We start from the raw sequence: 27,896 nt of genomic DNA on the forward strand, positions 1-27,896 counted from the left end.
GCTCCCTGTGTGGTCTGATAGGTAGCCAGGGTGGAGAATTGTCGCTGTAAGGAAAAGAACAATTGGGAGAATTCATCCCATAGACCTCAAGTCCCTGCCCACCTTCTCTTGCTTAAGGAGGAAAATAAAACATGTCCCCTTGCCTTCCAGAAGAAAGGCAGGGAAAAACCCCTGGGGATTGAAGTCAGGGATTGAATTTTCTTAGTCTGTGGCCTATCTTTTTCTATCTGTAAAATAAATACCACAAAAAGGATGAAAAGATTGATTTAAAAAAAAAAACACTCATGCTGCTGTTTCATATCAGCATTGGTTCTGCAGCCCGGTCAGCCAGTCAGACTTAATGCTTTTATTATGATTAGAATCTCCTTTCATCTCCCAGGAGAAAAAGATGTGACCCCTGCGGGTTACACCGTTGAACTGGTCCTCAGCCAGCAAGTTCAGAGCAGAGTCTTAGGTCCTTCTTCTTTTGGAAATTTGTTAAGAGCCTTCAGGAAAGTAACTTGTCAGAGCCAGGCAGCTCCCCTGTGGGCAATGAGTGACATTGTGAAAGGGTCAGTTGCCTATTGTCATATATTCCATTAAGACATCAGGCACTGGGTCTAGTCCTGGAGATGCATGGCTGAGCAAAAGAGAGCTGGCTTTAATATCCTAGAGGACATAGTCAGGTACAGAAGGCATATAGGAAGTGAAACGTCTTTGAGAAGAATTTCAAGATGGGCCTCCTGGTGGCTGCCTTCTCACATGGCCACTGAGTGCGGTCAACAAGCATCCCACTGCTTGCTGGGCATATCATGTCCTCATAGGGAATGCCGTAGACTTCTGGATGGAGGTTAGTGGCGTGGGCATGGTTACTTCAAAATGAAGCACCACACCTCCATGTGGCTTTGTAGGTAGACCAGTTGTCTGCTGAATCCACTCTGCAGTTTGCTCCTAGTGTTGTGTTATGAGTTTAAATATAGTCCCCTGTAGAAAGGGACCACATGGTAAAAAAAAAAAAAAAAAAAAAAAAAGCAAACTAACTCTTCAGCTGCTTTCTCCTAATAGTCTCACTTCTAACACCAGATGTGTTAGGCTTTCCCCATGTACAAAGCAATTCTCCAGAAGATATCAATAGCCTGTTCTGTGGTGGAACTCAATTCTGATACTACCTTCTTAGAGTTGAGATGCCAGTCTCAGATCCTAGATCATGGCCCTTGCCTCTGCCACCACCAGCTGTAAATCAGGCTTTCCATCACCTTCTCCCCAGGTAACTTGAGAGAATGACTCACAGAACTTGAGAAAACACTTTACTCCCTTTGACCCCTTTATTACAAAGGATATTACAAAGGATACAGAGGAACACCAGAAGGAGACAGGACAGACAAGAGGGAAGAGGCACAGAGCTTCCTGCCACCCTCCAGAGACCCCTTCCCTGAAATGTACTCATCAAATTGGAAGCTCTCTGAACTCAGAAGCTTATAGACTTTGTACATTGATTATCATCAGTTCTTAATCTCTATTCCCTTCCCTCAGGGAAGGCCTTCCATTCTTCTGGTAATCAGTTCCTATCAAGAATCCAAGAGTCTCATCAGTAGAACCCAGGACATTCCTAAAATGCAGACATTTGCAAGGAAAGGGGATCTCTATGTCAGGAACAAAGGTCTAAGAAGATAGATAGATAGATAGATAGATAGATAGATAGATAGATAGATAGATAGATAGATAGATAGATAGATAGATAGATAGATAGACAGACAGACTATATATATATATATGTTCCTTAAAATATTGCAATATGGCAAAGATCTATTGCTTACTGATATAACAGGAGGCAGGCAGAAGCAGCTGTAAACTTGTACTACTGTTGGCCCCATCTTTCCTTCATTCAGGACCTTCTACAATCCTGATATCTGCCTCCTAAGCAATTGTGATTACAGAAGCTTTCCATCATGCCTGACCCAAAAACCCTTGCCCAGCAGTCAACAAACACTTAAAACTTTAGCACCAAAGAGAAGAGTCAGACCCTGGGGCATGGAGAGAGTTCAGGCAGAAGTCAGCAGGTGGCTCATGATGGGGAGATACAAGATCCATGTGGATTGCAAAGTTCATTGTCAAAATTTGAGTGGGACTTAATTCAGGCCACTCTGCCAGGTAAACAAGCAGACTTTCAGAATGGATTTGAGGTGGCCAGTTTGCTGTAATCTACACACACACACACACACACACACACACACACACACACACACACACACACACACACACACACACACACACACACACACACACGTTATTGTTTTTTTTTTTTCTAGTAGCTTGGTTATTTTTTTTCTTCAGTAAATAATAGAACTGGATCTCTGTACCTGTTCACATAACTCCTTCACAAATGAGAGAGATAAGTTAGGTAGCGCCTGGCTCTGAAGCCAGAATCTGACAGTAGACATTATTCTATAGCTGAAAGGAAATGGAATTGAATTCTAAATTGTATCGAGATAGGAAATGGACAAAGACTCCCTAACGAGGTTAGGCTGGATAACCAAGCTAATTTGAATGTATTTTGAAGGATTTTCTTTGGAAAATGCTGCCTAGAAGATGATGCTAGTATACACAATACCTTAGTCTGCAATCTGAAAACCAAAAAGCAAACAGACTCTGAGCTCTGCCTCCTATTTTATTTTATTTCCATTTCCTGTTCTTTTTGCTCAGTGCACTCTTCCTGCTTTTTTTTGGCAGGGGGCCAGTCCTGGGGCTTGAACTCAGGGCCTGGGCACTGATGCTGAGCTGCTTTTGCACAAGGCTAGCACTCTACCACTTGAACCACTTCTGGCCTCTTCTGTTTTATGTGGTACTGAAGAATTGAACCCAGGGCTACATGCATGCTAGGCAAGCACTCTACCACTAAGCTGCATTCCCAGCCCTCTTACTGCTTTTGGAAATACAAGTTTGGAGTCCAGAACTGTTACTCTGAGGGCCATGCTGGGGAGCCAGTGTAGCTGCTAGAGCTTCCTGGCCAGTTGGTGGCCACACTGACAAATTCGATTCTGAGGTGCAAGGTATCCCCGTGTAGTTTGCCTTACAAAAAGAGAAGAGACAGCGTGCATCCTCCAAGATGGATTCATACCTCGTGTCACTTAAGTCTGGGTAATTGTCGTTAGTTACAGTGTTGATATCCATTGCTTAGTAATTAATGTACTTTCTTCCACTTGGGTTGGAGGTGTGTTATTAACTTCTCAGATCTGTCCTGCTGCTTCTGGCTTAGTCTGTGCACAGTGGGAAGAAATCTTGTTTCTTCCCCCCAAATTGCAGAGCAATTTGATCCAGTTTCTTTTGTTGAAATCCTGAGTTAATTGTATTTAACCACGGATGATGGGGAAGTTTCCCTTACAGCATTTTTTTAAATCAATGGGAAATGTTTCGCTTGTGCGAGGTGAGGGACGTGAGGAGCAGATTGGCTGGGGAGGGGAGGGAATTAGTTCCTCACATAAACTTTTTTTTGGGGGGGGAAGTCCGGTCGTGGGGCCTGAACTCTGGGCCTGGGCGCTGTCCCTCAGCTCTTCAGCTCAAGGCTAGCGCTCTACCACTTGAGCCACAGCACCACTTCCGGCTTTTTTCTTTTTGCTTATGTGGTGCTAAGGATCAAACCCAGGGCCTCAGGCATGCAAGGCAAGCACTCTACTACGGAGCCACCTTCCCAGCCCCAGTTCCTCACAAAAGCTTTTTAACTGTGTGATCAAGCTTAAGCTTTGTAATGGAGTTATTATGGGATACTAATTACTGCATGAACTTGGAGGCAGAATGTGTGTGTGTGTGTGTGTGTGTGTGTGTGTGTGTGTGTGTTTGTGTGTGTGTGTGTGTATGAACTGTGTGTGTGTGTGTGTGTGTATGAACTTATGTGCCTCTTAAAGATATTCTCTCTCTTTCTTCCTCTCACTCTTCCTCTTGCTCTGCCTTTCCTTTCCCCTCTCCCCTCTCTCTGTTTTTGCCCATATCCAAATGGTTTTAGAAAAGTAACAATAGTCTTGAGAAAACCAAGATAACAGTGACCTAGTTGGTACCAACTGCATACCAAGAACCAAATTTGGAGATAGTTGTTTCTGTGGTTTAATAGGTAGATAGACCGACCTGTGGTTACCGATGTTACAACGCTAGCAGATCATTTCAACTTGCTTCCACTTATTGGTAGAATAATTAGGATGGAACTCTCCCCAGTATAAAATCAGAAGTGCAGACCAACCCCACATTAATAATGCAGGAAGATCGCTGGTCGGGGAATGCGAAGCAGGTACCAAGTGGCCTATGACAGCGCCACAAAATTTGAGTTGAACGTTACCCAGGGGGACTTGTGTCTTACGTTCTCACAAGACACAATTCCCCGATTCTCCTGTGGGCTCTGGTATGTGAGATGACTGTAGGTTTTATAAAGGTGTTGGTCTTGGTCATTATATGTTGCTGTTTAGAGTCAGATGGGAGAGATTTCCCCAACATTGACTCATTAGTTCATTTTTTTGATCGATTGTTTATTTTCTAAGAGCTGTGCAGTAAGCCATCTAAAACCTTCCCTCTAATTTTCATGTGTTTCATTTTCATGCGTCTCAAATCCTTCACTGCTTTGTAGATCAAAAGCTAGTTTTTTTCCAATGGGGGAGAATATATGGAAATGGTGACACTGAGCAGGATGTATTGTACTCATAACCTGATTTAAGCAGTTGTAACCTCTTTGTACAACTGCTTAATAATGAAAGTATTCTTTAAAATTCTATTTTTCCTAGCAAATTTATTCCAATGTGCAGGACCAACTCATCAGGAATTTGTAGCAGCTTGAAACTAGGGAGGGAGGATGCCAGCATTTTGCTTTCATGGAAACGGTATCTGAGATCAGAAAGACTTGTTCATGAGGATGAAGGTACTCGATTCAACGCCAGGTCTATAGATCCCCAATCTCTAACCAGTGAAGCTCATTGCAGTTTTCTCCCATTTTCTTTCTTTTTTTTTCCCATGTGATTTCTCTCAAATGGGGACCATTCTTAAACCAGGATTGATGTGATTGAATTAAGTATTCCCCTAGACTCATGTAGGACGGCTTGACCTCCAGCAGGTGGCGCTATTGAGAGTTCATGGAATCAAGACAACACTAACTTCATCAATGGGCTGATGATCGATCAGTTCATCACTGATGAATTCAAGGGGAACAGGGGAACTAAAAGTGGGTCCTGTTGGAGGAAGTGAATTACTGGGGGCTTGCCTTTGAAGATGGTGTTCTCCTCTGTCTGTCTCTCTCTCTGGCTTCAAGGAGGTGAGAGCTTTGCACTGCCACGCCCCTTTCCAGCCAGTGCTCACTTCAGCACCAGCTGACCGGACGGGAGTAAGCAGGCACACACAGACTGAATCTCTGAAACTGTGAACCAAAATAATCATTTTTCTCTTCTAAGTTGTTGATGTCAGGCATTTTGTCACAGCAGTGAATAAGCCAACTCTAGCACATTGTCCTTTCTTCATGCCTGTCCTCTCCGGTTCTCGGTAACAATGCGGATATGGTGAGCGTCAGACAAGGAGCTACAGAGCACGGGAACTTGGAAATGCACAGCTGCCCAGATGTTCAGAAAATAGGAAAGTGTAGATCTGTGCTCCCATTATTCAAAAAAAAAAATCCCAAAGGTTGAAATGATGTGAAAAATTGGAAGAACTAGAAAGGAAAGGGAGGAGAATGATGAAAAGGGGAGATTTTTTTTTGTGGATTGTGTTGTTTTAACTTTCCATCTTTGTATTGCTTCACTGGATTTTATTCTTACGTCTCTCTGACCTGTTTGTTTATAAAACAGAACAACTGAGAAAACTTAGGGCAAAGAAAGAACCCACTTTTTCTTTCGTGCTGCGTAGATTAGATGTGGGGAGTCATGAATCAGAGTCTTCTTGAGTGGGCAAAGAAAGCATTAAGCTTGTCTTCCAACACTTGTGAAAAGCTAATTGCATGCAAATAGTTATTACTGCTGTAAATAAGGACCAGGTGATCTAAGCCGACATTGATGCTACATCATGTTTGTATTTGAAAAACCTGTAATGTAATTAAAAATAGAATACTGAGACTTGATTTTCAGATGCCTGGCTTTCTATATGAAGTGCAGAGTTCAGGAGGGGCTGGCGGAGAGGCAGAGGAGAATCAATGAATGCTGGCAACTTCTGTTTGCCAGGGGCCGTCACAAATGGGTGTTATATTCATGTTCTCTTATATGGTACCCACTACACTGCTTTCAGAAAACTGTTAACTCCATTTACAGAGGAGAAAACATTCAGATAGAACAGTTCCCAAAACATACAGTTGGTATATAGCAGAGCCTGAGTTTGAACCCAGACATCTCTGGTCTGTCTCCCCGTATTATTTCCCAAGAGGAATTGGGGGAGGGAGATACTTGATTTGAAATCCTTGTGAATAGAGATACTGTCTTGGACATGGTTTTCTCTGAGTAAATGTGGGCTGGATTTACTTATTACTCAGTATGTACTGATGATTGTCGAAAAGTGCCCTCCCCAGATTCCTTTGTTGAAGGTCGAACCCCTACTATTTACCAAGTTGATTATATTTACTAATATAGCATTGCAGAAGAAATTAGTTAGAATGACATCACTGCAATAGAGAGGTCTCTGAATGAACGTGCCTGGCATCCTTATACTCAAGAAATTTGGAGACAGACACACACATAATATTTATCTTTTAATCTGTGAAGATATTCGTTATGCTCCCTCGGGCCAACAACCTGCCAGTAATAGGAGAGAGTCCTAGAAAGACAGCTGCGTCTCTAGAACTTTCAGAGGAAGCACAGCACCTTAAGCTCTGATTTCTAGCACCTAGAACTTGCCAAAGCCACTCAGTGTATTTTAGTGTGTTCCAGCAACCCTGTGTTTCAGGTAGGGTGTTTAGCAAACTAGTACTCATGCCTTATTTCCTTTACAATTTTTCTTTCCTTTTTTTGTTGACACTGGAGTTCGAACTCAGGGTCTCAAATTTGCTAGGCAGGTGCAATGTACACTACTGACTATTTTTGCTATGAGTTTGTCTTTCAGATAGGGTCTCCTGCTTTTGCCCAGGCCAGCATCTTTCCTGAGCCCAGGTTATTGACTGAGACGGGAGATATTAATGTTTTTCTTGGGCTGGCCTAGAACTTTAGTCCCTTTCTGTCTCCATCTCCTGAGGTGACAGAATTGCACGTGTAAACTATTGTATCTGGTCCTTATCAGTAGTATAATCTAGGGTATTGGTACTTCTTCCACACTGTCTTATGCTGTCTTCATGTACTTATAGCATCTAAGAGCTATATCAAAGCTATATTGTCTCATGTAATACTTGGATTCCATGATGAACATGTTAGAGGGAACGCTCATCCTTCTGCTTCTGCATTCCAAATAAATGTCCTCACCTGAATTCCCAGCAAACTCTCTGCTCCCCTCCCCAGCAACCCCATCCTCACTGGGTTCTGGAATTATTATTTTTCTCTACCTCAACAGATTCTGTAAGTGTTCCTTAGCCGAATGTCAGAATATTATAACTTGAGGATTGATCTGAGTATGTGCTTTTGTCTGGGTCTTTTATTTTGCCTTATATTGTTTATTCACAGATTTTAGAAGATTGCACATTTTGTTTAATTATGTTGGAGACAGACTGGCATTTTAGCTGTTACAGTCTGTGGGAGAGGAGTTGATAGCAAAAATTATGTGGAGTTTAAATTGTGTTCGGTGAAGGAAGTGGAAATGAATAAAGCTGTTTTGCCATGAAAAGTAGGTATTTTGCCTTGGATCTTGGAATGGGTGTTTTTTTTTCTTAAGCTGGAAATGTTCTGAGTGCTGCATTGTCTATTTTGTTTGCCTTTTACAAGTCTGAGTGTTATAAAAAAAAAAAAGGAAATTTGTATCTGTATTTGCAAATTTGTGCACGGCAGCTGTGTTTTGAAGGCTTTTAATCTGGGATCGAACTGAGATGCAAATGATGTCGAATAGTTTCCCTGTGATGTTGTCAAGTTTTACTTTTGAAGACTGTATTGCACATGCCACCTCCAAGCCTCCACGCGGAGTCTATTGAGTTTCTGAATTGTAAGTGAGAGTACTCTTACAGTAACGTTAGCTTGGGAAAACAAGGTTTCTGGTTATGAGCTGCTGTCCTCATTCCCATGTGACTACTATGGAGATAGGGCCTGAGCCCCTCTCTGTTCTGAGACACCAGCCATGTTTTTGATGAACTAAGGAGGGGGAACTTCATCACAAAACCCACAAAGCTTTTTGTCTCCCATGGCTGTCAAAATGGGGCTGATTTCATTGGAATGAAATTTTAATTAGAAAAATTCTGCCAAGTTCCGGGCCCCTGATTTGAATATTTATAGATGGGTAAAGACTCTCCTTATACCTGGGGTCTAATTGGAATTGCTTTCCTGGGCCTCAGCCCTAATCGCACAGGAAGAAGGGGGCTGCGAGATGTAAATTGCTCGCGCCTGGTGGGCAAGGATGACAAACCAGACAGAGGAAGGGCTACACACACGGCCTCCTCTGCTTTAATACCAGCAGTTTGTCTGGATATGTTTTTCAGGCATGTGAGCACTTAGGTATAGGGGTGGAAAATGAAAGACTGACATTAGCCCATTACCTGGAGCACATAGATTTTCAAGACAGTAGGAGAGATTGAAAAAAACCATTGGGTAAGGGGGAGATAATCTCCATCCAAGTTCATTCTCATCTAGTTGGAGGCTTAAAAAAAAAAATTTAACCCTGAGCACCTAAGTTCTGCCCCAGGTGAGCAGCAAGGCAACATTGGTCCAGGATGTAGGATGTGGCTGTTTAGGATTTGTGGTAGAGGTGCGGAGAGTTAATAGTTAATGAGGGCAGAAAGATCAGTCTCTGACCTTGATTTGTATTGCTTCTGGGTATCAGAATTTGCTTTCCCAAATTACCCCTTTTCCCCTAACAAATGTGCTGGAGGTTTAAAAAAATAATCTCAGTACCATCTTACCTTTTCATTTGAGTCTGTAGAATAAATGTGTGTGGTCTGCGGGAGAGGATAAAAGCCTCCACCTAGATTAGAAATGGAAAATTCTACATGTATATATACAGACAGATTGATTGATTGATCAATAAATAAATCCACTTCTAAATACTTCCTGACTATACAGAGCCACCAAAAAGATCTAGCACTGTCCCTTAGCTTTTTGGGTTGTTGTTGTTGTTCAAGGCTGGCTTCTATCACTTGAGCCATTAACTTTAACTTAGCTTTGGTGGTGAATTAGAGATAAGAGTTTCAACGACTTCCCGGCCTGAGCTGACTTCAAACCCATGATCCACAGATCTCAGCCTCCTGTGTAGCTAGGCTTACAGGTGTGAGTCCCTGGATCCTGGCCCCATTCGTATTTTCACAAAAGGAATGGCAAAGAGTCATGAAAAGAATGAAGCAATAGCGAAGGGACATTAGAGCAGGGAGCTCCAATGTCACAAGCTCCCTCTGCAGAGACCCTACCAGACTTGGGAGCGCGTCAAGTATTAGGCTCATATTTTCTCTTCCTGCAGGCCTGCCAACAGCTATATCTCCATTGTTGTGGAATCGAATTTTGCATCTGCCGGTCGTATATGTGTAGAGTTCACACAATCTGAGGGCCAAAAGGCTTAGTTTTGGCAGCAGCCCTTACAAAATAAAAGTCTCCAGAGGTACTTTGGCAACTGAGGTTGCTAGGTGATGTCATGCCTTTGTGGGAGACCAGTGTTTCATAAACTGAAGTCTTTGAATACTAACTTTGATGTGTTACGTTAACCATCTGGAGACATTTTACAGTTGTTGTCAAAAGGTTGACTGAGGTCTCTAATGCAACACAAGGAGTTGATGGAAGCTTAATAGAGTTTACCAGTTGTGCTGATTTGTGAATGACAGCCCCACAATAAACCACGGCCCAAGAGATGGCAGCCATGTGTACTGCTTGAATAGAGGTGGCAGGAACAGTATGGGAGTAGTGCATTCTGTAACAATTTGGAAACACTTGAATCGTGAACATCAGCCCCAGTTGGGAAACTTCGCCCTACCGGTCACATGTATGCCACTGATTTGTGCACCATTTATCACCATGTAGAAAGCTTTGGGATTTTTAGTGAACAGTGAGCTCTTCCATAGAAGGTGAGGAAAATTTCAATATACCACACATGTGTATCTGGTTTTAGACTTTGGCTAGGCCTAAGCTTCTGGAGAATTCACCTGTAGGCCCTCAGCGTTTGCTGCTGGGGCTGGTATTTCACAGTGAAGGAGGAATCCTTGCGTTTTGCTCTTTGTCTTCACATGGAGAAGTGCGAACACAAAATATGTGTTCGCATTTTTTTTCATCTAATTCACCATTGTGTAAAAACATCAGTCCTCCTCCCTACATATCTCCACACACCCTTCTGTCTCTATATTTATAAGCCCAACACATTTCTGCACATATCTAAATGTGCATATATAAAAATAAAGAAATGGGGAACGGAGAAGAATGCAAGGATAGGAAAAGGGAAGTGCTATTTGAATTGACTGGAAGCAATGCAGAAGCTGGTGAGTAGGTGGAAGGGAAAATGGTGAGCGAATCAAGAAGGAGAAGGCACGAATAGGGAATGAGTGCTATTTAAGGTGGCTGGAAGCAGTGCAAACTTGGTAAGTGGGTGGAAGGGGAAATCATGAGTGAGTCAAGAGGGACGGTAAAGAATGTGAGCGGCTGGTCACACTACTATCTGATACTAGTATTTTTGAGAAAATACAGCGTATCTCAGAAGAAGAGGTCTACTCATCAGAGAGTAAAGGCAAGAGCACACAGCTGAGAATCCAGAGATGCAGGCGTTGGAGTCACAGAAAGAGGCGAAGAATGGGTTTGATTTAGTCACACATGTGACCCTTAGAAGGCTAATGGCTGTAGCCAGTTGAGGGGGCGAGGCTCAAGTAGTAGAGTGCTTGCTGAGTAAGCACTCTAGGTCTTGAGTTCAAACTCTTGTACCTCCAAAAAGGAGGGTGGGAAGGTAATTGGTAACTACTCTTACATTTACTCCGCTATAGTCTGCTTAGACTATGATGCAGAGTTAGGGCAGGAAAGTAGCTCCAAGTTCATGAAAATGGTTTCACCCACAGTGGTTTGAATCATCACATTTGGCATGAGATTATGCAAAGAAGCCCCTTTGGCTGCTGTCCAATTCTCAGACATGTTGGAAAAACTATGTGGTCACATCCCACTCCCCACTTTGAGAACACCCAGGAGTCTGAAAGGGATAAACACAAAACACCCCATGCTCTTCAAAGGAGGTCTTATGGAGTTGTGCAAAGATTAATTTTTTCTTAATTACATCTAAAGATATGAGACATCTGCAGATCACCCCGTGGTTTGTTTTTTGTGTGTGTTTAATTTATGTGTTTCTTTTTTCTCTGTGGTCATTGGGATGGAGCCAAATTTAGTTCAATAAATTCCTAAAGGCAATACAACCAATGCTTTCTACCTGTGTCCATCGTACCATTAGATCTCCTCATTCATCTCCCACCCTGTTGAGAAGAAGCTAGTCTATCAAGCTGTTAGAGAACTTGGGTTCTCGATGAAGATTTCACATGCAGGAGGGCAGGAAAGTGGATAAATTTGACTTTGGAAGACTGGAATTTGTAGTCCTGATTCATCTTCACCAAACCTCTTAGATTTTCTTGTCTGACAATGTGGTAAAGAGTCACTAGCAAGCTCACAAAATGTTACTCCAAGTGTATCATGGGATGTGTTTGCCTGGCTATGATACCTAGATTGTGTGTTTCAGTGAACCTCTGGCTGGAATGCCAGGAGTATTGGTGCTTGTCACCATGCAAGTGGCATTCCACATGCAGTGGCTTAAAGGACATCAACTTTTCAAGCCTCTGTCTTCCCCCACCATGCTACGCTGCTGTTGCTTTCAGGAAGTAAAAGACATATACCACCAGATACATGGACTTTAAAAAGCCACTGGTGATAATCACATGGGACCAGACACAACTTATTTCTCTTTGAGGAAGGCAAGTGGTGTGCAGGTCAGATCAGATCCCGCACTTTGAGATGAAGGGAACTAATATCAGTGGATATCTGGGGCTCACCTGGGCAAATGCAGGCCCATGGGTAGGAAGCCTTGTCCTCATTCTCTCCACTTCTGCTTTTCCTCTCTTCTCTGTCTCTCTTACTTATTTACCCATTCACCCCCATCCCCCACCCCAATGGACTCTCCCATCATTCCCTCAAAAGACAAGCAGGCTGTAGCAACAGTGAAAGAGGAATTCACTAGAGGAGAGTGGGTGTGAAGAAGGTTATTTTAGGCAATGGTATAAATGGAGAGTTGAGCTCTCAAAAGAAGTGCCTTAGAGACTGTGTGGGATATAAAATCCCAGAAATGAACTGGAGGGAGATAGACCATACAGATGAAAGAAATGCAAATAGAGGCTATACTTTAAAATTTTCCCCTCCTTTCTTCTTCACCCTCCTTCTCTGTGTGTGCCTCCATCTTAGAAGAGAGAAATTATAGAAGAGTCAGAAAGTGAACCTGAGGGAGGAGCAGAGTCTGGGAAAGAAAAAATAAAAGGGTCCTAATAGGAGCAAAAGACATAGGCAAGGAATGAAATTACCTGGGCCTGGATGCTGTCGCTTACCACGAGCCCCATGAATCATGACGTTGTCTTAAATAAGACTTCAGAGTACATCTCCAATAGAAGGCCTAGTTTCTACTCCTTAGAAATGCTTTGTAGTTCCAGTGTATATTCAGCTAACTGTGATGCTGAGACATAGAGGGACACCCAGACTGGTCCTGTCTTATGCAGGGTCAATTAACAAACCACTTCGTGTACTGCTGTTTTTGCAAGTTTCTGACAAATAGCCTGGCTCCTGGCAGAGGCGGGACCACCAAAGCAAGCTGGCTACTAGGATAAGGGCGGACAACTCAGTGGAAAAGAATCAGTTCTTTCTGAGTAAATGGCATGTAGCTCCCCAACCGATCTGAGGACAGAAAATGTTGTCTGTTTCTGAAAAGTGGAGAAACTGGGGATTGGAGTCCAAGGAGTAATGACTACTTGAAAGATTATAGCGGAAAGCTCAAGGTTGGAAGGTTGACCTTGAGCTGAAATGTTTTAGTCTCATTTGAACCAGCTCACCAACCTGCTGTGAATATCAGAGTGGGAGAAGCAGGCTCTTGATGCCCCCCCACCCCCACCCCTCTCTTGCTTCTGCAGCCCAGGACCTCCAGGGTTAAATACCAGGCTGGACAATTAGATAGGAGGCTGGAGCTGATCCACTGGCTTTTTGAGAGCCAGTTGTATGTTTCCTCCCATCTGTGCATTTAAGAACATCATATTGGTAGCTTAAGATTTCGTGGCCTTAAGAGTGTTTATACCACAGACATTAGTGAGGGTAACAAATCCAGGCCGCACTTACCACCAAGGGCTGTTTTGATAAGTATATCTCAACATGCCAACGGTAAGGAAAAATACATAAAGAAAATGTCTCCTGGATTTCTAAATTATAGTAATCCTGCAATCTCCACAGGGGTTTGCTTCCAGGACCCCTGCAGATCCAAATATCCCAGGATGCTGAAATCACTTTTAGAAAATGATACATAGTATGTCCATGTAACCTCCACACACCCTCTTGTGTACTTCTGGGTCATCTATGTTATACCATGTTTTTCAGGAATAAAGGATATGAAAAACAAGACTGTACACATTTGGTACAGATGCAGGGTTTCCTCCCTCCCAAGTGTTTTTGATTCTTGGTAGCTTGGATCTGTAAATTCTGAAATGAACAGATATGGAGGGATGAATGACTATATTTTTTCAACTGTTTTAAAACCTAGTCTTGTACTCTGTGAGAGTCTACATCTACATGTATACCCCTAATTTGTTGATTCCTAAAACAAGTTGTTGGGTTGTATTGTGTGTGTGTGTGTGTGTGTGTGTGTGTGTGTGTGTGTGTGTGTGTGGTTTTTTTTTGGTTTGAGGGGGGTTGTTTTTGGGTAAATCATCATTCTTTAACTGAGAAGTAAAATGAGAACGCATTTCCATTTCCAGGGTTTGTTTAAGAGTTTTGCAACAAGTTGAAGGAAATCGTGTCTGCTCAGCTAAGCTATTTGGTGTCTGTTGATAGTCAAGCAGCCTGGAAAATTATCTTTGCCTCGGCTCACCCACTGTGCGAGGAGATGCTGATGACGGGCTGGCAGCTTCCAAAGGCCCATTGTGTGGGGCCGCGCGGCACAGTGTTGAGGGAGAGGCAGGTATATGATTTAGCCATCTCTGGCTCTGCCTGCTTCGCTTAATAAGTGAACACTGCTAGGCAGGCTTTGTGTGGCTTTTCTATCAACACTTTTGAGTCATTTTCTTCCCTGCCCTCCCTCAGGGGGCTATAATAAAGCATAGACAGAAAAAAAAAACTTTTTAGAAAGAGCTTCCAACCAACCACATAGAAATGGCTAGAGATAAGAAGATGTCTCAAAAATGCCTTAGCAGGAAATGCTGAGGTTTCTTTGGCTTTTAAAATTCTGTTTCTTTCTGTTTTTTTTTTTTTTTTCTTTTTGCTGGTCGTGGGGCTTGAACTCTGGGCTTGGGCGCTGTCCCTGCTGCACACTTCAGCTCAAGGCAAGCAACTTTACCGCTTAAGCCATAGCACCACTTCTGGTTTTCTAGTGGTTTATTGGAGATAAGAGTCTCGCAGACGTTCCTGCACTGGCTGGCTTTGAACCGCGATCCTCAGATCTCAGCCTCCTGAGTAGCTAGGATTACAGGCATGCGCCATCAGCACCTGGCTAAATTCTGTTTCTTAACATGTGGAGGCATGTGGCTTTTGTGACCATGTGACTTTTGAGGCCATCTTGGACAACAGAAGAAAGTAGATAGGGAAGGATGAAACTCATTAAGATTGTGGAGTCAAAGAACGCTCACATTCAATCTCTATGATCGTAAAAAAGAAGAATCTGAGGAGTTAGGGGCCTGGGGGTTGTGACTTTCTAGAGGTCAGCAGATGGGACAGGATCCTAAATTCCCTCCAGCAATATGAGAACAGTGACAAGTTTACCGCCATCAGTGCTCCTGCTCCTCCTCCTCTCCCCCTCCCTCCCTCCCTCTCAATCTCTCCTCCCCCAGAGTCCATTGACAAAGGAAGGCCATATACTGAGCATTCTGCATTCTTCTCATTTTATCTGCTGGGCACTGAGCATCTGTGGACACAGGTGCAGCTGAGCATGGAGAAGATACTGAATGATAGTGTATCCCTTGTCCCAAACACACAATTGGTCCCATCTTGCTCATTAGACAAGGAACATCTTAGTTAAGGGTAGTTAGGTGTTATAAAACATTGAATGGCAACAGGAAGCATGTTGGATTAGTTCATCCCTATCTCCAAGATTCCTTCTTTAAAGGCAGGCTTGGCTTAAATTTGTAGAGGTAAAGAGGATGAGGGTGGAGCCTTCTTAGCGTGAGAGCTGGTACCCAAAGAATTGCTTCCTAAAGCTTGATGTTAGGCTGCTCGCCCTGGGCACATTAGACCTGGGGGAGACATAGGATCTCTGGAAGCGTGAATACTGTGTGCCATTTTGTGTTGTAGGGGACAGATTACCCATTGCGTGATGCTTGCTTTCTTCCTCTCTGCCCATAGGCAAAAGCAGCAGGGACTTGTACTTAAGAGTAGATAGAGAGGAGGACTCAATCTCACTTTTGAGGGCTCACTGCTCTATTGGGGGTGTCATGGGAAGAGAAATAAGAGACTTGGGAGCAGAGCCAACCTGAGTTTTCAAACCCAGCTCTCCCATGTACTGGTTGTAGAATACTGGGTGATTCATGCAACCTCTCTAAGAGTGGGGGGGAGGGGGACGGGGTAGATGTAAAGTTCAACCACTTAACCAGTAAGTTTTCAGGGATCATGCCAGGTCTTGGAGATGATGTTTGTAAAGCATTAAACACTTGCTTGTTTGTGTGTGTCTTCTGTATAAATGGGGCTGGTTCTCTCTAATCCTCAGTCACACAGAACAAGAGTATCCCTCGTGGCTATGTTCTGTTTCATGAATATCATCATCAAGATGAATCCCTATAGTGGAGGCTGGGAGTTGGCTTGCTGAGTCAAAGGAGGGCTTTTAGATATGCTTTGAGCACATTGTGATACAGGACAGACCTGATGAGGGAGGGGTCTCAGACCTGTCACCCATTCCAGGCTGTCACTCACCTGCTGCTGTGTCAACTTGGCATCCCAAATTTATTTGATGGAACCGAGGCTGAATGGCCTGGCTTTTACTGTGTTTGGCTTTGGCAGGCTCAAGCTCTGCAACCTAGGTACCTGCTTTCAGTGTGAGTAGACTGACAGAGTTTTCCTTAGGAAAGGGGATTTACCTTGTGGTTTGGGGTTTTTTTCCCCCAAGTGGCCTTCATCTCCTCTTCAGAGGCTGGGAGAGTGTTAACTTGAATGGAGAGCTGTTGTGTTTGCATTGAAATCTCAGAAGCACCCAGGAGTCCTGGCAGTGCCACATTGGTCCAGCCTCTCTGATTGCATGTTGAATTGAATTGGCCAATAGCCACTCAGAATTAGATAGATGGAAATGACTCCCATTTTTGACATAGTAGTCTCCAGAACTTAACAGTTCTTTGGATGAGACTCCATAGTCATTTTAGCTTCAAAAAAGTATTCTTTGAAATAGGCCTCAGGGGTACAACCAGACTACACATGTCTAAATTGCTCACTACCACATAAACCCACAGCAAAGAAAAAGAGAGAAATAAAGACAGTAATTTCTTTCTAGTCCTTGGTTTTCTTATAGCCTTTGTTGTGATGGTATTATTTGATAAAACACAGCTTACAGTCCTCAGAGTTCTTCCTATCCATCCATTCACTTAAATCCACAGGGATCGCTTAACACTGGCAGAAACGTTGAGTTTTGTGTTTTTTTTTTTACTGTACCCTGAGGAAGGAAGACACTCATTAGAAGAAGCGCTGTCTTGTTCTCTGGTTCTCCAAACCCATTCTCTTTCTAGATGGGGAAATGTCCAGGGATGCCAGGCACATAGGAAAGAAAAACAAACTGGGCTCCAGCTGTAGAATCTTGGTATTAGCCAAGCAGGGGTATGGAAAGCAAATTTGCTAATCTGCATCATTTGTCTTCTCCATCAGCCTGGACCTGATGTTGTTTTTCTGGACTTCATCTGATGCCATGATCAACTTTCTGGCACTTACTTTTTCTTTTTTCTACCCCATTTGATGGTTATCGATCATAATGATGATATCATTCATTGAATGCTACTACATCGCAGGCCCTTCTGGTGTCATTCTGATACCTGTTCACTACCATTTTAGGATTAGATGGTCTGGCTATCACTGCTTCACTAAAGCAGAAGACCCAGGAGGCCCTGGGATCAGAGTTTCAGCAGGAGGAGCCCAACGGTAGCAGGAGTCCTGGCTGAGTAAGTGAAAGGGAGCACTGCTCTAGCTGATCAGTTTAGTTTGGACCAGAACTTCAGCCAGTACCAGAGAATTAAATGATAATGCTAATATCTCAAGAGGCAAATGGCAAGAAACACACCCCTTAGGGACACCAGGACACCTGGCTTTGCCTCCCAGTCTGCTGAAACCTCTTCTGTCCTGCCAGGATCAGCAAAGGTTGGCTATAGAACTATGAGACTCAAAAACACATGGAATCCTAGGGTTGGAACAAACTGTCCCAAAAGAAAGATGGGGAAACTCTTCGGTAAATTGCCAGTTTGACCGCGGCCATGTGACTATCGAAGTAGAATAGACTTACAACCAGTGAGGCCAACCCCTTCCTTTCTTTCCAAGCAAGTAAACAGAGATTTTAGTGAGATCTGTTTCATAGACAAAGAGTAGAATGAAAAGCTTGGTTTTATGGGTCTTCTTATCAATAGCTTTTCCTGCTTTGTTCTCTTTTGCCTCTGCTAGTAGCTGAATAATACAGTCATTAGAAACATGGGTTTGGGTCCCGTGCCATGTGGGAATAGTGACCCTCATTCCCTGGGACCCCACCGACTCACTGGTCATGATGGTCCTAGGCATTTCCATTCAACTATATTTCCCCACCACACACAGGCAATTTAAGAAACTATATTCTTTCTCCTCCAGAGATGAGACATAAATGAAAGGAAGGTGGCTGTCAGTGAGAACATGTATCAGAACCCGCTCAATACAGAACCCAAGTGTGAGGCTTTGAAATTACAGAAATGACCTGACCTTCCTCGAGATAGCGTCTCCTCATGCTTCTTGGCGTGATTTTCTTATTCCCTCTCTTCCTCTCATGGCCTCCTTGAGTCATATCTCTTTTTCTTCCTAACTGTGATGATGAAAAAAAATTCCAATCACATTTTTTTTCTTTTGACCAGCCAGAACTCCTCAAGCTGTGCTTGTCAGCTTTTTGTCCCTATAATGAAATCCCTGAGTCAGGCTACCTATGAAATAGGAAGTTTATTGGAGCTCGTGGTTCTGGAGGTTCAAGTCTAGGATAGGTTTGGCCCTGGGGAGTTGGATTGCTGCTAAGGGCAGCCCATTGTGGCAGGGCGTGTGTATTAGGATGGGTGATGGCTCATGTGATGAGCCAGGAAACAGGGCAAGAGAGAGAGAGAGGAGAGCCCTATTTCTCACAATCCCTTTGAAGGGCAAAATCCCAGTGTTGCTACCCTGGGGATGAAGCTTTTAGCACAAGAGCCTTGGGGAGCCATTGGTTATGTTCAAACTATAGCAGAAAACTCTCTAGGTTTCTAGGGAAGGCACCAACCACTTGGAAAGCAAACCAAGTCCCTACTTGATACACAGGACATGGTTTGGGTCGTGTGGATCACTGTCTTCAGGAAAGTGAGCTGCAGGGACAAATAACTTCTTTGCCATTCAATATCTAGCTATAGTTAAAAATAAGACAAAAATTTATGGGGAAATGTAATGGTATATTTTCTTCTGTATTTTGTATATGTCGACAATGCATAGTATGTACAGACGCCCCAGAGATCCACACTGACTGGTCAGAAAGATCTGTAACTTCAGTGGTAAACATAGCCACACTTAAAGGAGGTGTTACGAATTTTCACATTGGAGACAAAGCTAATGAACCACCAACTGCCTTTTTCCTTTCAAATGAGGCGTGTGTTGTAGGGAAAAGGGGAGGGGAAAAATCAATGAACAAGCAGAGAGATAAAAAATAAATAATAACTCTTCTACATAGAATAAGAATATTTGTCCTTGGGATTCTGCAGCTTTGAAGGCAAAGATGAATTCAACTAGGAATTGTTAAAAACAATTGAACAGTTTCTTTTATCGGGTTCAGCAGGGGATTGAGAATCCTATTAATGCTCCTGTCGTGATTTGAAATTCATCAGTATAATAGAATAAAGGTAATAGAATAAAGGTAGTTCCTTATTCCACAGATCAGAAAACTTCCTAGACTAAAGAGCCTGCCATTTAGTGCTGGGTGTCCTTTCTAACTGCCATTTTGAAGATACTATAGCAGTAATTCATCTCATTTTATGATTTATAGCTAATTCAGAATTGCTGAAGACTTTATTTTAGAACTCTGAGGTCTCATTTAGGAAGAGAAAGCTGCCCCCCTCCGTTTATACATCCCCTCGCCTTACTGAATCCATTTCCATGCCACATTTACTTTGTGACCAGCAGACTCATCTGTGGGAACCTTGGACCATAGCTCATGCAGGAAACATTTCAGACGCACCTGATGGTGTTGTTCCTGTCAGAATCAAGAGTCCAAGAACCAGCAGAGCCTATGATGTAAGTTCCAGTTCAAGTCCAAGTCTAAACGCAGTAGAAGACTGGTGCCCCAGTTCAAAAATAGGCAGAGAAAAGTAATTCTCTCACTGAGTTTTTCATTATGTTCAGGCTCTCCATCAGTTAGATGAGGACGGACAGTATGCTTCACCCCAGTCTACTGATAGGAACATCAATCTCTCCCACAAGCATCCCATAAACACACTCAGAATCACATTTGAACCCATATCTGGGTACTCCATAGCCCAGGCCAGGTGGTACAAAAGTCTGACCGTCTCAGTTGGCTTTGAGTGTAGAGTTGTGCTTCTTAAAATGCTGCTGTGACAAACTTGAAAACAAATGCATGAAATCAGAGTTTCTGCAGAAGCCCCTCACATTGCTTAATGACAAATTACTGAAAATAATCTCTGGCAGGAGCTTGATGAGTTTAAGTGGATTTGATGTTGTTCATAATTCATCAGTTTTACCAGAAGGTTATTGACTAAGCCAGTAGTCCCTAACCTGGCTTCATATCGAAGTCACTCATTCTAAGATACAAACAGAGGGGTCCCAGTAGAGGGGTACTGAACTGTAATTGTGGAAAGGAAGTCTACTTTCAACCAGCACTCCAGGTGATTCTTCAGCCGGTAAACTGATCATGGCCTGCGGCTACATTCCTTCACGTAGGAACTGTAACACTGGAGTGAATCTCAAAGTAATTGTCATGGTTTTAGAAGAACTGTGACCAGATTTTGATGGGTAAGACCAAGAGACAGCCCCCAAACAATCCCTTGAGTGGTCTGCATTGATCTTTCATGAAAGACAGAATCTAGAAATGTTCCCTCTCTTGAATTCTCTAAGAAAATCCCTGTGTTCTGTCTTGCTTAACTGTGGGCAGTTAGTTGAGGTCTCATTGTAGGTTTTAGTCTCCAAGTTGAGGCATGCAGCCAGAGAGAAGGATGCTCTCACATAGCAATGAACGAAGCTGATCCCTCAGTTGGTGTTCCTGGAAGAATTAGCATGAGTGTCTTCTTATTAAGGCTCCTGAGCAGACACGGACACATAGCACTAATAATGTGTCGTACAAACAGTTCTATCTCTTTCATTTAATCTAATGGTGTTTTCCTTCTCAAGGACAGATCTTTGCATACCTCTCTGTCTCTCTGTCTCTCTCTGTTTCTCTGTCAGGTGGGAGAAGGGGAGCAAAAGGTAGGGATGTCAGTAGACAAAGACAAGCCTACCCAGAATACCCCAGTCCCCATGGAACTTGTGGCCTATATTGTCCCCATTTGTTAGGGTCAGAGACTGAAAACCACACTTCAAAGGGAGGGCTGTGTGGCTATCCTGGGAGCAGACAGATGCATGAGGGCTTCTTAGGCAGCAAGTGCCAAAAGGGGCTATCTGAGTCCTTGGGTGTGCTTAGCTTGGAGTTTGTTTGGGGGAGTTTGTCATGCGATAGAAGAGAACCATACTTTAGATGTCTCAACTAAGTTTGGGTTGATAAGAGTCTTGGGGTTTCTTGGGCTGTTGTGATCAGCCCACTTGGAAATAGAAACTAGTTCATTCATCCCCAAGTTTAGTGGTTATTGAAGATGATTTTTTTCCTTTTGCTTTTCGTGTGTGTGTGTGTGTGTGTGTGTGTGTGTGTGTGTGTGTGTGTGTGTGTGTGTGTGTGTGTGTGTGTGTGTGTGTGTGTGTGTGTGTGTGTGTGTGTGTGTGTGTGTGTGTGTGTTCCGCAGGATGAATTTGGTTGATGCCTGTTTTCCCAGTGAGCCTCCTTCTTTGTCCCTGACCTTTGAATTGGCTCCTTGGGATCTTCTTCCATTCCAGTCCTTGGGCATCAAAGCACATGATGACATGGTGCCTGTCTTTAATGTTCCTGCCATTTATTTCACAAGCTGGGATTTAAAGGCTCTCCTACCTGCTCCATAAAATACAGAGAATGTGGCAAAGACAGTTGGGTGTTGACTGGAGGAGGGGGAGCTGCTAAGCAGATTGTGACAGAATCTCATCATGATCACTTACATTAAAACCATACTTTTAACAAACAACAATCAGAAGCAAGAAACGGGAGTGGATATAAGGATCCCATTCTGTGCTCGGTTTTTGTGAATTATTAGCTGTTTCTTAGGGTTGAAGCATTATTCTGGGCAGAAAGATAGGAGTGGTACATTTGTCTGTGTTATTTCAAGCTCCTTGCTCCTACCCTGTGGGCATTTCTACAGACCTCCAAGAAATTCTCCCTAAACCTGGATTTGTTATAAGTCAAGAAAGGCCACTAGCAACCTCAAGTGCAGCTAGAGGTCCGTGCTATTATTAGGCACATAAATCATGAGATAAAAGTGCCATGGTTGAAGATAGAATGTCAGCCTGGGGTAAGGTTCTTCTGGGTCCCTGAAATGACACTGTGGAGACAGAAGGAAGCTGGAAGTGCAGCCAAAGGACTTTTAACTGAGAATCGGGAAGCAATGTTCTGGGTGATTCTGGGGTCAATGAACCAGGGTGTTGACAGATGCAGTACCACAGACCTGCAAGATGAGGATCCATTTCCATTGGGCGACACCATCCCAGATCCTCGTCTGCTGTGGCCGTGTCTCCTCTTTTCTTCTTTCCGCGGTGAATTATGACAGCCTTGGGTTCTAAGCTCCTGAGAAAACATGGTGATAAGAATCTGACATTTCAGCTCTTAACCCTGATCACCATGGAGAGTCATGGATCCCAGGGACTGCATTTTTACTCTTTTTTTCTAATAGGAGAGAGAGAGAGAGAGAGAGAGAGAGAGAGAGAGAGAGAGAGAGAGAGAGAGAGAGAGAGAGAGAGAGAGAGAGAAGCACTTCCCCAAATATTATCATGTACACTGTCTGGAGAGCTATTAACTAAGTGATTCCATTTTCTTTGGCTCTATCCACTTCAATTCTTTTTTAATAACTTAGCTTGAGGTTTTCTTCCCAGGTCAAGCCATCTAATTGAGAATGACGGTGGCAGAGCGGGGTTTGGGAATGGATTCTCCACCCAGTTAAAAAGAGTATGACCTCCAACAGGAATATCCCTTTACTGCACACACTTGGGTTCCCTCCCCCCAGAAGATTGCTGCTGTGAGATGTTACACCCAGAAGTTGCATGGATAATCCATTTCTAATGCATTCCCTGCTGTGGTGGTGGTAAATCAGTCACAACATATCATCTGAGAATCATTTTACTATTGATAGTCTAATGGGGAACTGAGATTGGGGGATAAGGGGGAGCCCATAGAACCCCTCTGGGCCTATCACTGAGGCTGGCCAGGACCAGTGCTGAGCATGGACCTATAGCAACCACAGAGTGGGCAGGCTCCTCCCAAGTGGTAGGCCGGGAAGAGGAGGGGAGAGGAAAGGCCAGTGGGGAGAAGAGAGTGGCCTAGTGGCTGGGAAATCCCAGTATCCTTTTCTAGCTCCTGCTCTGGTTCTCTGGTTGTCCCAGAGGTTCTAGTCAGTGTAAGCTCCTAGTACATAGTAGTTTTCTCCATCTGTGGGCCAATCAGCCACTTCACCCAGCAGGAAAGCAACCCCCTTTCCCCTCAAAGTTCATTTGGAGATGACTCCAAATGGCTCTACCACTTGACCAACTTTGGGACCTTACTTCACCTTTTGATTCCTCCGTTTCTTTGTGTGTCAAGTAGAATAATAGCAGGACCCATTGTGGGGATTATTGTAGGAATGAACTGCTTAGCACAGCACCTGCCACATAATAACCACATATGTATCTTTCAGAATATGGAGTTTTTCACTTGATAGAAACCAAATTTAACAATTCTCTGCACTGGTTGTTGGAGAGAGAGTCGGCTTTGTATCTTCAATAACCCAGATGTGCGTAAAGCTATCAACACATAAGGACATTTGTGAAAGACAGAGGCAATATCTAAAATTCTCAGGATGAAGTTGCATGCTAGCATTCTCTCAATTTCTATTTTCTGAGGGTAAAGAATCCAGCATCTGCAAACAACAGCTGGACAAATATTGAAAGATATAATCCCAACTTCTTGCCATGTTAGCAGAAGCTCTTGGGAGGGAGGAAGAGAGGGAGGGAGACGATTCGCCTTGTATCAGTACCTTTTTATGGCCAGAAGAAAAGAACTTCAGTTCGTCATTTTGTCAAAGCCATTTTTGTCAAGGCAAGCTTTGGGGAGAGCCACCTAAGACTTCATTGTCAGAGGCATCCTGGATGCAATCAGATAGCATGCAGCAATTTACCAAGAAGCCTGGCGTATTGAGGCAGGTGGATGGATTGTATTTTGTTTATCTGGAGAAACCTAGCTAAGTCCCAATCATCTATTTGCATCCTTGGCTTTCCATTCAGTCATGTAGCTTCTTGCAAAAATGCTGAGCCACCTTCACAAAGGTAAAATACCAGGAAAGGTGGCTTGAATAAAGCAAGCAAGGAGTGGAAGCTTTGGTGAAAAAAGTGCACCTGGCTTGCACAGTGGGTAGTTGTAATCTGCTGACCACAGGACTTGAGAGCACGTACCATTTGTCCAGTTGATCTGGCTGAGCTTATAGAGTGAAGAGAATCACTCCATCACTCTTGCTGGTTTGGAGATGGGGACTGAGGGCAGGACAAAGCAAAGGGGAAACAGAAATAGTTTCTGAAGACTCACAAAGAAAATGACACACAGGTCAAGTAACAGCAGGTGAGGCCAGTTCCCACAGCTCCTCACCTTTGCTGCATGGATTGTTGGGTTTCTGTTCTAGCATTCCTGGGATAAAATAAAGGCACTGCAGGTGGTACATTAGATATTTTCCGGTGTAGCCCTCATTGTTATTAAATGGCTGTGCAATCCTGGCCTTGAACACATGCAACCAAGACCAAGAAGCCATGTGGTAACAGTCATACCTCTTAGTAGACACTCAGTATACTCAGCTGCCTGCTCCTCAGGATGAGGGGCTCTGGAACATTCCTCTCTTCATTTGTTGATCACTGTGAGAGAGTGGGCTAAGGCTTATTGAAAAAGGATCATACTGCTGGCCTGGAAGCTTGAAGGAGATGCATGTTACATTGACTATACTGAGGTTTGAACTCACACTTGCTAGACCCTGCCACTTGAGCCATGATGCTAGTCCTTTTTTCTGCATTTTTTTTCAGATAGGGCTGTATTTCTTTGCTTGGGGTTGGTCTTGGTTGGCCATCCTCTACCTTTGAATCCTATGTAGTTAGGAGTATAGGTGTACACCATTGCACCTGGCTAGTATGTTGAAATGGGTCTAATTAATTGTCTTTTGAGTAAACTCAGTACTTCAGTCTTGTACTTCCTGATTTCTGCATCCATGTAGCTAGGATTATAGATAGGTGTGAGTCACCATAACCAGCTAGGAACTCATATTTTGTAAGACCCTTTGAAATAGCATCTAACTTTCGGATTACTATTAGACTTCTCATCTCATTTCCCCCCTATGTGAAGCTATCAACATCATCTCAAGCCATACTGTTAGAACTCAGGTCAAGTACAGGTGAGACCCCTCTGTGATCCCAAACTTATCATTTCCCCCAAATAAGTTTACTTGTCTACTCTTGCAACAACCTGAGTCTGGCAAGTTGCCTTGTTTGATTAAAACACATACATGTGTATAATTTCTCTGTGGATATGCCCACATCTACATATAGATCTCAATGCATATGCCCATACCATAATATAGAGTATAGAGTTTGGACTGCTTGAATCCAGTAATATACAAGAAGTTTCTGCTATCTCCTCCCTGCTATTTGAATTTGTTTGGTTGAGGTCTTGTGTGTGTGTGTGTGTGTGTGTGTGTGTGTGTGTGTGTGTGTGTGTGTGTGTGTGTGTGTGTGTGTGTGTGTGTGTGTGTGTGTGTGTGTGTGTGTGTGTATTCAATACTATACACATCGCCTGTCTAAATCATTGCAGTAACCCTTTGAGACCTGTAGAGTCATTCTGTTCATTTTCGGGTGAGGAATCCAGGCACTGTGATCCACCTGACAACTTCACACTAAGTCTCAGAACTGGAATCTGGATCCAAGTGTCCCTGGCTGCAGGCCCTGAATTCTTAACCACAACCTGATTTAATTCCTGTGATGACCCAATCCCATTACTTCAGTTTTCCCACCATCTCCATTGTGCAGACAAGAGCACTGAGACCAAGCTAACATGGCTCTTCTAGATCATTATTGTTTACTACTTCGGTTACTGGTTTTATTTGGGGAGAGGGGCTCTGAGTGAATTCAGTAAACAACAAATAAAGTGCCTAAAATGGGAGTAGAAAACAGAAGCAGTCTACTGACCACAGATTGGAGCCTTTTCAAATGTCCTTGTGCTATGAGATTCGCTAGGCACAGCCTTCTCTGCCACTTACCCATGCCCTTGGTGGACCAGGATGCTGCCCTCAGATGTGCATGGTGGCCCGTGAACCACCGCACATCTGAAGTTTTTTCTTTGACAGCCAGTGACTTCATAAGGTATTGTGAAGTATTCCCAGTTAGCCTCAGGAGAGGCCTCCGCTCATCCTGCTCTTACTTACTGCCCCTCCCCTGTAGCCCACTGGAATCTGAAAAGAAAAGCAGTAAAAGTAAACCGCTGGAAGAGTCGCCAAATTCAGCGACATCTACGAACTCCCTTTTGAAATCGGAATAATTCCTCTCAGTTGCTTTGCCGTGAGATGCCCACCCGGTCTGATAAGCACTCTGGCATCCTTTAATTCACTTTTCTTTAGCAACTAAGACTGCCTACCTCTGCTGGGGAGTTGGCGAGTTATAAAACTTCCGTCTACACCTGAAACCGTCAGCATTTCTGTTGGAGTATTCATCAATTCCATTTTTTTAAAGACATTTAAGTGGAAGACATATTTCAGAACATGCCCATCTCTCATGGGTTTGTTGTTGTTTTTTCAAGTGAGATGGCAAAAGGAAAATCACTTTGTTCTGTGCGTGCGTGCATGCGTGTGTGTGTGTGTGTGTGTGTGTGTGTGTGTGTGTGTGTGTGTGTGTGTGTGTGTGTGTATCCACAAGAGTAAGAATAGTGTGAAAGAAATAGCTCAGGCTTGGGACACTGTTCAGTTTGGATAGGAGTCTTGACCCTTACCTGTTCCCAAAATGGGAGTTACCGTGCCTTCACCAGCTCCAAACAAAGAAGCCAGTTATAGTCACCAAGAAAAAAAAAGATGGAAGCAAATGGATTATAATAGTTCCCCACACACACACCTGGTGCTAGTGGCTCACACCTGTGATCCTAGCTACTCAGGAGGCTGAGATCTGAGGATCGGTGGTTTGAAGCCAACCCCAGGCAGGAAAGTCCATGAGCCTCTTATCTCCAATTAACCTCTGGAAAACCAGAAGTGGGGCTATGGCTCAAAGTGGTAGAGTGCTAGCCTTGAGCAAAAAAGCTCAGAAATAGCAACCAGGCCCTCAGTTCAAGTCCCATGACAGCCAAAGAAAAAAAAAGTTTTTTCAAGGGCCAAGCTCTTTCTACACCATGATTTGGAAAGAGAACAAGTAGTAACCAAGATATAATAACCCATTGGGAGGTTGCAAAAGATAAGATGGGGAATGATCAGTAGCCTTAGCATGAGATGTTTTATCATTCTTGGTTTGGTTGCTGAGAAGTCCTCCCTGAGTTATTTCACTTCTCTGTGCCCTTGATTTCCTCTTCTGTAAAATGAATATAGTATTCCATGCCCTTCTAGAACTTTCTAAAACCTGTGAGGAGATCTGGTGCGTTTTGTCAACTGGAGAGGGTGGACAGGATCCTGGTAGACTTGGGAGATGAGTCCTTGAAAAGAGGGTATAGAAATGGCTGTCTTGTGACCAAGGCAGGTCCTTGCACCTTGGTGTGGAAACATGGGTCTTTGTATGCAGCTAACGTGCCTGCATTTGTACAGAGAGTGTTGGGAATCAGGAGATGTTTTCTTTGGGAAAACTGCTTTTATAAGTGTCTTTGAAGGTGTGCATTACTCCTGGTTAGCAAATCTCACCCACCCATGCTACTGAAGGAATGTGAAACTGGAGGCAGGCATTTGGAAACAAGAAAAGTTTCTAACAGGGAAGTAGAAGTTAGACACAAAGCCCCAGCGGGAAAGACACCAGAGCATGGTTTCTACTTCATCATTGCTAATGCTGATATTTCAAGATTTGGTACTTCACAGGAGAATGATGAACCATTGTGCTACAGTTGAAAATACCCAGGCATCATTTGTCCAGCATCCTAGGGTCCCTCTG

The 27,896-nt window shown here is 43.5% G+C and overlaps 1 protein-coding gene and 1 long non-coding RNA gene across 19 annotated transcripts in view; one reads left to right on the forward strand and one right to left on the reverse strand.

The window, feature by feature from the left end:
* The window catches only part of Ncam1 (neural cell adhesion molecule 1), a 251,628-nt gene that overhangs the window by 156,535 nt on the left and 67,197 nt on the right, over positions 1 to 27,896 (forward strand). The window lies entirely within an intron of this gene.
* Positions 16,746 to 26,092, reverse strand: LOC138838776 (uncharacterized). Its single transcript, XR_011375749.1, has 6 exons — positions 26,039 to 26,092; positions 24,564 to 24,647; positions 23,318 to 23,410; positions 22,223 to 22,341; positions 18,177 to 18,276; positions 16,746 to 16,896 (listed from the first exon to the last, which is right to left on the reverse strand). It is a non-coding gene; the product is annotated as an uncharacterized lncRNA (long non-coding RNA).

Source organism: Dipodomys merriami, unplaced genomic scaffold (assembly GCF_024711535.1).
Source record: "Dipodomys merriami isolate MVZ:Mamm:240054 unplaced genomic scaffold, mDipMer1.0.p SCAF_29, whole genome shotgun sequence".
Taxonomy (NCBI): Eukaryota; Metazoa; Chordata; class Mammalia; order Rodentia; family Heteromyidae; genus Dipodomys; species Dipodomys merriami.